At 34.9% G+C, this 12,652-nt stretch overlaps 1 protein-coding gene across 1 annotated transcript in view; it reads right to left on the reverse strand.

The window, feature by feature from the left end:
- Positions 1-12,652, reverse strand: part of LOC142759216 (DNA (cytosine-5)-methyltransferase 3A-like) — a 65,989-nt gene that overhangs the window by 23,982 nt on the left and 29,355 nt on the right. The window lies entirely within an intron of this gene.

Raw genomic sequence — 12,652 nt, forward strand, 5'->3', positions numbered from 1 at the left:
CCCTGGACAGTGACTATTTACTGACGTCTCCTAGCAACGCTCCCGTCATTACGGGAGCCCCATTGACTTCCTCAGTCTGGCTGTAGACCTAGAAATACATAGGTCCAGCCAGAATGAAGAAATGTCAAGTTAAAAAAGCAAGACGCATCCGCAGCACACATGACATGTGCATGACAGCTGCGGACTTCATTGCGGAACTTAGAATCTCCATTGAAGTCAATGGAGAAATTCCGCCATGAGTCCGCCACTGCTCCGCAACAGACAGAGCATGCTGCGGACACCAAATTCCGCTCCGCAGCCTATGCTCCGCAGCGGAATTGTACGCATCGTGTAAACGAACACTGCTAAATTAAAGTGAAAGTCAATGGAGAAACGGCTCCGCTGCGGAATAACGCTGCGGAGTGTCCGCAGCGGAATTTAAGTGAAATTCCGCCATGTGTGAACCCGCCCTTATAGTAGTTATATTCTTGTATATAGGAGCAGTATTATAGTAGTTATATTCTTGTATATAGGGGCAGTATTATAGTAGTTATATTCTTGTATATAGGAGCAGTATTATAGTAGTTATATTCTTGTATATAGGGGCAGTATTATAGTAGTTATATTCTTGTATATAGGAGCTGTATTATAGTAGTTATATTCTTGTATATAGGGGCAGTATTATAGTAGTTATATTCTTGTATATAGGAGGCAGTATTATAGTAGTTATATTCTTGTATATAGGAGCAGTATTATAGTAGTTATATTCTTGTATATAGGAGCAGTATTATAGTAGTTATATTCTTGTATATAGGAACAGTATTATAGTAGTTGTATTCTTGTATATATAGGGCAGTATTATAGTAGTTATATTCTTGTATATAGGGGGCAGTATTATAGTAGTTATATTCTTGTATATAGGAGCAGTATTATAGTAGGTATATTCTTGTATATAGGAGCAGTATTATAGTAGTTATATTCTTGTATATAGAGGGCATTATTATAGTAGTTATATTCTTGTATGTAGGGGGCAGTATTATAGTAGTTATATTCTTGTATATAGAAGCAGTATTATAGTAGTTATATTCTTGTATATAGGAGCAGTATTATAGTAGTTATAGTCTTGTATATAGGGGCAGTATTATAGTAGTTATATTCTTGTATATAGGGGCAGTATTATAGTAGTTATATTCTTGTATATAGGAGGCAGTATTATAGTAGTTATATTCTTTTATATAGGAGGCAGTATTATAGTAGTTATATTCTTGTATATAGGGGCAGTATTATAGTAGTTATATTCTTGTATATAGGAGCAGTATTATAGTAGTTATATTCTTGTATATAGGGGGCAGTATTATAGTAGTTATATTCTTGTATATAGGGGGCAGTATTGTAGTAATTATATTCTAGTATATAGGAGCAGTATTATAGTAGTTATATTCTTGTATATAGGGGCAGTATTATAGTAGTTATAGTCTTGTATATAGGGGCAGTATTATAGTAGTTATATTCTTGTATATAGGAGCAGTATTATAGTAGTTATATTCTTGTATATAGGGGGCAGTATTGTAGTAATTATATTCTAGTATATAGGAGCAGTATTATAGTAGTTATATTCTTGTATATAGGGGCAGTATTATAGTAGTTATAGTCTTGTATATAGGGGCAGTATTATAGTAGTTATATTCTTGTATATAGGGGGCAGTATTATAGTAGTTATATTCTTGTATATAGTGGCAGTATTATAGTAGTTATATTCTTGTATATAGGGGGCAGTATTATAGTAGTTATATTCTTGTATATAGGGGCAGTATTATAATAGTTATATTCTTGTACATAGGGGGCAGTATTATAGTAATTATATTCTTGTACATAGGGGGCAGTATTATAGTAGTTATATTCTTGTCCATAGGGGGGCAGTATTATAGTAGTTATATTCTTGTCCATAGGGGGGGCAGTATTATAGTAGTTATATTCTTGTATATAGGGGCAGTATTATAGTAGTTATATTTTTGTATATAGGAGGCAGTATTATAGTAGTTATATTCTTGTATATAGGGGCAGTATTATAGTAGTTATATTTTTGTATATAGGGGCAGTATTATAGTAGTTATATTCTTGTATATAGGAGCAGTATTATAGTAGTTATATTCTTGTATATAGGAGGCAGTGTTATAGTAGTTATATTCTTGTATATGGGGGGCCGTATTATAGTAGTTATATTCTTGTATATAGGAGCAGTATTATAGTAGTTATATTCTTGTATACAGGGGGGCAGTATTATAGTAGTTATATTCTTGTATATAGGGGCAGTATTATAGTAGTTATATTCTTGTATATAGGGGCAGTATTATAGTAGTTATATTCTTGTATATAGGGAGCAGTATTATAGTAGTTATATTCTTGTATATAGGGGGCAGTATTATAGTAGTTATATTCTTGTATATAGGGGCAGTATTATAGTAGTTATATTCTTGTATATAGGGGCAGTATTATAGTAGTTATATTCTTGTACATAGGGGGCAGTATTATAGTAGTTATATTCTTGTATATAGGGGGCAGTATTATAGTAGTTATATTCTTGTATATAGGGGGCAGTATTATAGTAGTTATATTCTTATATATAGGAGCAGTATTATAGTAGTTATATTCTTGTATATAGAGGCAGTATTATAGTAGTTATATTCTTGTATATAGGGGGCAGTATTATAGTAGTTATATTCTTGTATATAGGAGGCAGTATTATAGTAGTTATATTCTTGTATATAGGGAGCAGTATTATAGTAGTTATATTCTTGTACATAGGGGGCAGTATTATAGTAGATATATTCTTGTATATAGGAGCAGTATTATAGTAGTTATATTCTTGTATATAGGGGCAGTATTATAGTAGTTATATTCTTGTATATAGGAGCAGTATTATAGTAGTTATATTCTTGTATATAGGGGCAGTATTATAGTAGTTATATTCTTGTATATAGGAGCTGTATTATAGTAGTTATATTCTTGTATATAGGGGCAGTATTATAGTAGTTATATTCTTGTATATAGGAGGCAGTATTATAGTAGTTATATTCTTGTATATAGGAGCAGTATTATAGTAGTTATATTCTTGTATATAGGAGCAGTATTATAGTAGTTATATTCTTGTATATAGGAACAGTATTATAGTAGTTGTATTCTTGTATATATAGGGCAGTATTATAGTAGTTATATTCTTGTATATAGGGGGCAGTATTATAGTAGTTATATTCTTGTATATAGGAGCAGTATTATAGTAGATATATTCTTGTATATAGGAGCAGTATTATAGTAGTTATATTCTTGTATATAGAGGGCATTATTATAGTAGTTATATTCTTGTATGTAGGGGGCAGTATTATAGTAGTTATATTCTTGTATATAGAAGCAGTATTATAGTAGTTATATTCTTGTATATAGGAGCAGTATTATAGTAGTTATAGTCTTGTATATAGGGGCAGTATTATAGTAGTTATATTCTTGTATATAGGGGCAGTATTATAGTAGTTATATTCTTGTATATAGGGGCAGTATTATAGTAGTTATATTCTTGTATATAGGGGGCAGTATTGTAGTAATTATATTCTAGTATATAGGAGCAGTATTATAGTAGTTATATTCTTGTATATAGGGGCAGTATTATAGTAGTTATAGTCTTGTATATAGGGGCAGTATTATAGTAGTTATATTCTTGTATATAGGAGCAGTATTATAGTAGTTATATTCTTGTATATAGGGGGCAGTATTGTAGTAATTATATTCTAGTATATAGGAGCAGTATTATAGTAGTTATATTCTTGTATATAGGGGCAGTATTATAGTAGTTATAGTCTTGTATATAGGGGCAGTATTATAGTAGTTATATTCTTGTATATAGGGGGCAGTATTATAGTAGTTATATTCTTGTATATAGTGGCAGTATTATAGTAGTTATATTCTTGTATATAGGGGGCAGTATTATAGTAGTTATATTCTTGTATATAGGAGGCAGTATTATAGTAGTTATATTCTTGTATATAGGAGGCAGTATTATAGTAGTTATATTCTTTTATATAGGAGGCAGTATTATAGTAGTTATATTCTTGTATATAGGGGCAGTATTATAGTAGTTATATTCTTGTATATAGGAGCAGTATTATAGTAGTTATATTCTTGTATATAGGGGGCAGTATTATAGTAGTTATATTCTTTTATATAGGAGGCAGTATTATAGTAGTTATATTCTTGTATATAGGGGCAGTATTATAGTAGTTATATTCTTGTATATAGGGGGCAGTATTGTAGTAATTATATTCTAGTATATAGGAGCAGTATTATAGTAGTTATATTCTTGTATATAGGGGCCGTATTATAGTAGTTATAGTCTTGTATATAGGGGCAGTATTATAGTAGTTATATTCTTGTATATAGGAGCAGTATTATAGTAGTTATATTCTTGTATATAGGGGGCAGTATTGTAGTAATTATATTCTAGTATATAGGAGCAGTATTATAGTAGTTATATTCTTGTATATAGGGGCAGTATTATAGTAGTTATAGTCTTGTATATAGGGGCAGTATTATAGTAGTTATATTCTTGTATATAGGGGGCAGTATTATAGTAGTTATATTCTTGTATATAGTGGCAGTATTATAGTAGTTATATTCTTGTATATAGGGGGCAGTATTATAGTAGTTATATTCTTGTATATAGGGGCAGTATTATAATAGTTATATTCTTGTACATAGGGGGCAGTATTATAGTAATTATATTCTTGTACATAGGGGGCAGTATTATAGTAGTTATATTCTTGTCCATAGGGGGGCAGTATTATAGTAGTTATATTCTTGTCCATAGGGGGGGCAGTATTATAGTAGTTAGATTCTTGTATATAGGGGCAGTATTATAGTAGTTATATTTTTGTATATAGGAGGCAGTATTATAGTAGTTATATTCTTGTATATAGGGGCAGTATTATAGTAGTTATATTTTTGTATATAGGGGCAGTATTATAGTAGTTATATTCTTGTATATAGGAGCAGTATTATAGTAGTTATATTCTTGTATATAGGAGGCAGTGTTATAGTAGTTATATTCTTGTATATGGGGGGCCGTATTATAGTAGTTATATTCTTGTATATAGGAGCAGTATTATAGTAGTTATATTCTTGTATACAGGGGGGCAGTATTATAGTAGTTATATTCTTGTATATAGGGGCAGTATTATAGTAGTTATATTCTTGTATATAGGGGCAGTATTATAGTAGTTATATTCTTGTATATAGGGAGCAGTATTATAGTAGTTATATTCTTGTATATAGGGGGCAGTATTATAGTAGTTATATTCTTGTATATAGGGGCAGTATTATAGTAGTTATATTCTTGTATATAGGGGCAGTATTATAGTAGTTATATTCTTGTACATAGGGGGCAGTATTATAGTAGTTATATTCTTGTATATAGGGGGCAGTATTATAGTAGTTATATTCTTGTATATAGGGGGCAGTATTATAGTAGTTATATTCTTATATATAGGAGCAGTATTATAGTAGTTATATTCTTGTATATAGAGGCAGTATTATAGTAGTTATATTCTTGTATATAGGGGGCAGTATTATAGTAGTTATATTCTTGTATATAGGAGGCAGTATTATAGTAGTTATTTTCTTGTATATAGGGAGCAGTATTATAGTAGTTATATTCTTGTACATAGGGGGCAGTATTATAGTAGATATATTCTTGTATATAGGAGAAGTATTATAGTAGTTATATTCTTGTATATAGGGGCAGTATTATAGTAGTTATATTCTTGTATATAGAGGGCAGTATTAGGGCGGGTTCACACATGGCGGAATTGCACTTAAATTCCGCTGCGGACACTCCGCAGCGTTAATCCGCAGCGGAGCCGTTTCTACATTGACTTTCACTTTAATTTAGCAGTGTTCGTTTACACGATGCGTACAATTCCGCTGCGGAGCATAGGCTGCGGAGCGGAATTTGGTGTCCGCAGCATGCTCTGTCTGTTGCGGAGCAGTGGCGGACTCATGGCGGAATTTCTCCATTGACTTCAATGGAGATTCAAAGTTCCGCAATGAAGTCCGCAGCTGTCATGCACATGTCATGTGTGCTGCGGATGCGTCTTGCTTTTTTTACTTGACATTTCTTCATTATGGCTGGACCTATGTATTTCTAGGTCTACAGCCAGACTGAGGAAGTCAATGGGGCTCCCGTAATGACGGGAGCGTTGCTAGGAGACGTCAGTAAATAGTCACTGTCCAGGGTGCTGAAAGAGTTAAGCGATCGGCAGTAACTGTTTCTGCACCCGGGACAGTGACTACCGCTCCCAATATACATGTATCTGTAAAAAAAAATGAAGTTCGTACTTACCGAGAACTCCCTGTTTCTGTCTCCAGTCCGGCCTCCCAGGATGACGTTTCAGTGTAAGTGACGGCTGCAGCCAATCACAGGCCAAGCACAGGCTGCAGCGGTCACATGGACTGGCGCGTCATCCAGGGAGGTCGGGCTGGATGCCGAAGGAGGGACGCGTCATAAAGACAACGGGCGGTAAGTATGAATTTCTTTTACTTTCACTAGGGAAAGTGCTGTCCCTTCTCTCTATCCTGCACTGATAGGGAGAAGGGAAGCACTTTTCCCGCAGTCCGCAGCAGCTAGTCCGCATCAATTTTCTGCACATTTTGTGCAGATCCGCAGCCGTAATCCGCAACCCGGATTAGGTGCGGCATTGATGCGGACAGTTGCGGAGGAATTCCGCCATGTGTGGTCATGCCCTTATAGTAGTTATATTCCTGTATATAGGAGGCAGTATGAGGGCATGACCACACATGGCGGAATTCCTCCGCAACTGTCCGCATCAATGCCGCACCTAATCCGGGTTGCGGATTACGGCTGCGGATCTGCACAAAATGTGGAGAAAATTGATGCGGACTAGCTGCTGCGGACTGCGGGAAAAGTGCTTCCCTTCTCCCTATCAGTGCAGGATAGAGAGAAGGGACAGCACTTTCCCTAGTGAAAGTAAAAGAAATTCATACTTACCGCCCGTTGTCTTTATGACGCGTCCCTCCTTCGGCATCCAGCCCGACCTCCCTGGATGACGCGCCAGTCCATGTGACCGCTGCAGCCTGTGCTTGGCCTGTGATTGGCTGCAGCCGTCACTTACACTGAAACGTCATCCTGGGAGGCCGGACTGGAGACAGAAACAGGGAGTTCTCGGTAAGTACGAACTTCATTTTTTTTTACAGATACATGTATATTTGGATCGGTAGTCACTGTCCCGGGTGCAGAAACAGTTACTGCCGATCGCTTAACTCTTTCAGCACCCTGGACAGTGACTATTTACTGACGTCTCCTAGCAACGCTCCCGTCATTACGGGAGCCCCATTGACTTCCTCAGTCTGGCTGTAGACCTAGAAATACATAGGTCCAGCCAGAATGAAGAAATGTCAAGTTAAAAAAGCAAGACGCATCCGCAGCACACATGACATGTGCATGACAGCTGCGGACTTCATTGTGGAACTTTGAATCTCCATTGAAGTCAATGGAGAAATTCCGCCATGAGTCCGCCACTGCTCCGCAACAGACAGAGCATGCTGCGGACACCAAATTCCGCTCCGCAGCCTATGCTCCGCAGCGGAATTGTACGCATCGTGTAAACGAACACTGCTAAATTAAAGTGAAAGTCAATGGAGAAACGGCTCCGCTGCGGATTAACGCTGCGGAGTGTCCGCAGCGGAATTTAAGTGAAATTCCGCCATGTGTGAACCCGCCCTTATAGTAGTTATATTCTTGTATATAGGGGCAGTATTATAGTAGTTATATTCTTGTATATAGAGGGCAGTATTATAGTAGTTATATTCTTGTATATAGGAGCCGTATTGTAGTAGTTATATTCTTGTATATAGGGAGCAGTATTATAGTAGTTATATTCTTGTGTATAGGAGCAGTATTATAGTAGTTATATTCTTGTATATAGGGGGCAGTATTATAGCAGTTATATTCTTGTATATAGGGGGCAGTATTATAGTAGTTATATTCTTGTATATAGGGAGCAGTATTATAGTAGTTATATTCTTGTATATAGGAGGCAGTATTATAGTAGTTATATTCTTGTATATAGGGGGCAGTATTATAGTAGTCATATTCTTGTATATAGGAGGCAGTATTATAGTAGTCATATTCTTGTATATAGGGGGCAGTATTATAGTAGTTATATTCTTGTATATAGGAGGCAGTATTATAGTAGTTATATTCTTGTATATAGGAGGCAGTATTATAGTAGCTATATTCTTGTATATAGGAGGCAGTATTATAGGAGTTATATTCTTGTATATAGGGAGCAGTATTATAGTAGTTATATTCTTGTATGTAGAGGGCAGTATTATAGTAGTTATATTCTTGTATATAGGAGCAGTATTATAGTAGTTATATTCTTGTATATAGGGGCAGTATTATAGTAGTTATATTCTTGTACATAGGGGGCAGTATTATAGTAGTTATATTCTTGTATACAGGGGCAGTATTATAGTAGTTATATTCTTGTATATAGGGGCAGTATTATAGTAGTTATATTCTTGTATATAGGGGGCAGTATTATAGTAGTTATATTCTTGTATATAGAAGCAGTATTATAGTAGATATATTCTTGTATATAGGAGCAGTATTATAGTAGTTATATTCTTGTATATAGGGGGCAGTATTATAGTAGTTATATTCTTGTATATAGGAGGCAGTATTATAGTAGTTATATTATTGTATATAGGGGCAGTATTATAGTAGTTATATTCTTGTATATAGGGGGCAGTATTATAGTAGTTATATTCTTGTATATAGGGGCAGTATTATAGTAGTTATATTCTTGTATATAGGGGGCAGTATTATAGTAGTTATATTCTTGTGTATAGGAGCAGTATTATAGTAGTTATATTCTTGTATATACGAGCAGTATTATAGTAGTTATATTCTTGTATATAGGGGCAGTATTATAGTAGTTATATTCTTGTATATAGGGGGCAGTATTATAGTAGTTATATTCTTGTATATAGGGGCAGTATTATAATAGTTATATTCTTGTACATAGGGGGCAGTATTATAGTAATTATATTCTTGTACATAGGGGGCAGTATTATAGTAGTTATATTCTTGTCCATAGGGGGGCAGTATTATAGTAGTTATATTCTTGTCCATAGGGGGGGGCAGTATTATAGTAGTTAGATTCTTGTATATAGGGGCAGTATTATAGTAGTTATATTTTTGTATATAGGAGGCAGTATTATAGTAGTTATATTCTTGTATATAGGGGCAGTATTATAGTAGTTATATTTTTGTATATAGGGGCAGTATTATAGCAGTTATATTCTTGTATATAGGAGCAGTATTATAGTAGTTATATTCTTGTATATAGGAGGCAGTGTTATAGTAGTTATATTCTTGTATATGGGGGGCCGTATTATAGTAGTTATATTCTTGTATATAGGAGCAGTATTATAGTAGTTATATTCTTGTATACAGGGGGGCAGTATTATAGTAGTTATATTCTTGTATATAGGGGCAGTATTATAGTAGTTATATTCTTGTATATAGGGGCAGTATTATAGTAGTTATATTCTTGTATATAGGGAGCAGTATTATAGTAGTTATATTCTTGTATATAGGGGGCAGTATTATAGTAGTTATATTCTTGTATATAGGGGCAGTATTATAGTAGTTATATTCTTGTATATAGGGGCAGTATTATAGTAGTTATATTCTTGTACATAGGGGGCAGTATTATAGTAGTTATATTCTTGTATATAGGGGGCAGTATTATAGTAGTTATATTCTTGTATATAGGGGGCAGTATTATAGTAGTTATATTCTTATATATAGGAGCAGTATTATAGTAGTTATATTCTTGTATATAGAGGCAGTATTATAGTAGTTATATTCTTGTATATAGGGGGCAGTATTATAGTAGTTATATTCTTGTATATAGGAGGCAGTATTATAGTAGTTATTTTCTTGTATATAGGGAGCAGTATTATAGTAGTTATATTCTTGTACATAGGGGGCAGTATTATAGTAGATATATTCTTGTATATAGGAGAAGTATTATAGTAGTTATATTCTTGTATATAGGGGCAGTATTATAGTAGTTATATTCTTGTATATAGAGGGCAGTATTATAGTAGTTATATTCCTGTATATAGGAGGCAGTATGAGGGCATGACCACACATGGCGGAATTCCTCCGCAACTGTCCGCATCAATGCCGCACCTAATCCGGGTTGCGGATTACGGCTGCGGATCTGCACAAAATGTGGAGAAAATTGATGCGGACTAGCTGCTGCGGACTGCGGGAAAAGTGCTTCCCTTCTCCCTATCAGTGCAGGATAGAGAGAAGGGACAGCACTTTCCCTAGTGAAAGTAAAAGAAATTCATACTTACCGCCCGTTGTCTTTATGACGCGTCCCTCCTTCGGCATCCAGCCCGACCTCCCTGGATGACGCGCCAGTCCATGTGACCGCTGCAGCCTGTGCTTGGCCTGTGATTGGCTGCAGCCGTCACTTACACTGAAACGTCATCCTGGGAGGCCGGACTGGAGACAGAAACAGGGAGTTCTCGGTAAGTACGAACTTCATTTTTTTTTACAGATACATGTATATTGGGATCGGTAGTCACTGTCCCGGGTGCAGAAACAGTTACTGCCGATCGCTTAACTCTTTCAGCACCCTGGACAGTGACTATTTACTGACGTCTCCTAGCAACGCTCCCGTCATTACGGGAGCCCCATTGACTTCCTCAGTCTGGCTGTAGACCTAGAAATACATAGGTCCAGCCAGAATGAAGAAATGTCAAGTTAAAAAAGCAAGACGCATCCGCAGCACACATGACATGTGCATGACAGCTGCGGACTTCATTGTGGAACTTTGAATCTCCATTGAAGTCAATGGAGAAATTCCGCCATGAGTCCGCCACTGCTCCGCAACAGACAGAGCATGCTGCGGACACCAAATTCCGCTCCGCAGCCTATGCTCCGCAGCGGAATTGTACGCATCGTGTAAACGAACACTGCTAAATTAAAGTGAAAGTCAATGGAGAAACGGCTCCGCTGCGGATTAACGCTGCGGAGTGTCCGCAGCGGAATTTAAGTGAAATTCCGCCATGTGTGAACCCGCCCTTATAGTAGTTATATTCTTGTATATAGGGGCAGTATTATAGTAGTTATATTCTTGTATATAGAGGGCAGTATTATAGTAGTTATATTCTTGTATATAGGAGCCGTATTGTAGTAGTTATATTCTTGTATATAGGGAGCAGTATTATAGTAGTTATATTCTTGTGTATAGGAGCAGTATTATAGTAGTTATATTCTTGTATATAGGGGGCAGTATTATAGCAGTTATATTCTTGTATATAGGGGGCAGTATTATAGTAGTTATATTCTTGTATATAGGGAGCAGTATTATAGTAGTTATATTCTTGTATATAGGAGGCAGTATTATAGTAGTTATATTCTTGTATATAGGGGGCAGTATTATAGTAGTCATATTCTTGTATATAGGAGGCAGTATTATAGTAGTCATATTCTTGTATATAGGGGGCAGTATTATAGTAGTTATATTCTTGTATATAGGAGGCAGTATTATAGTAGTTATATTCTTGTATATAGGAGGCAGTATTATAGTAGCTATATTCTTGTATATAGGAGGCAGTATTATAGGAGTTATATTCTTGTATATAGGGAGCAGTAGTATAGTAGTTATATTCTTGTATGTAGAGGGCAGTATTATAGTAGTTATATTCTTGTATATAGGAGCAGTATTATAGTAGTTATATTCTTGTATATAGGGGCAGTATTATAGTAGTTATATTCTTGTACATAGGGGGCAGTATTATAGTAGTTATATTCTTGTATACAGGGGCAGTATTATAGTAGTTATATTCTTGTATATAGGGGCAGTATTATAGTAGTTATATTCTTGTATATAGGGGGCAGTATTATAGTAGTTATATTCTTGTATATAGAAGCAGTATTATAGTAGATATATTCTTGTATATAGGAGCAGTATTATAGTAGTTATATTCTTGTATATAGGGGGCAGTATTATAGTAGTTATATTCTTGTATATAGGAGGCAGTATTATAGTAGTTATATTATTGTATATAGGGGCAGTATTATAGTAGTTATATTCTTGTATATAGGGGGCAGTATTATAGTAGTTATATTCTTGTATATAGGGGCAGTATTATAGTAGTTATATTCTTGTATATAGGGGGCAGTATTATAGTAGTTATATTCTTGTGTATAGGAGCAGTATTATAGTAGTTATATTCTTGTATATACGAGCAGTATTATAGTAGTTATATTCTTGTATATAGGGGCAGTATTATAGTAGTTATATTCTTGTATATAGGGAGCAGTATTATAGTAGTTATATTCTTGTATATAGAGGCAGTATTATAGTAGTTATATTCTTGTATATAGGGGGCAGTATTATAGTAGTTATATTCTTGTATATAGGGGGCAGTATTATAGTAGTTATATTCTTGTATATAGGAGCAGTATTATAGTAGTTATATTCTTGTATATAGGGGGCAGTATCATAGTAGTTATATTCTTGTATATAGGGGCAGTATTATAGTAGATATATTCTTGTACATAGGGGGCAGTATTATA

Source organism: Rhinoderma darwinii, chromosome 4 (genome assembly GCF_050947455.1).
Source record: "Rhinoderma darwinii isolate aRhiDar2 chromosome 4, aRhiDar2.hap1, whole genome shotgun sequence".
Taxonomy (NCBI): Eukaryota; Metazoa; Chordata; class Amphibia; order Anura; family Rhinodermatidae; genus Rhinoderma; species Rhinoderma darwinii.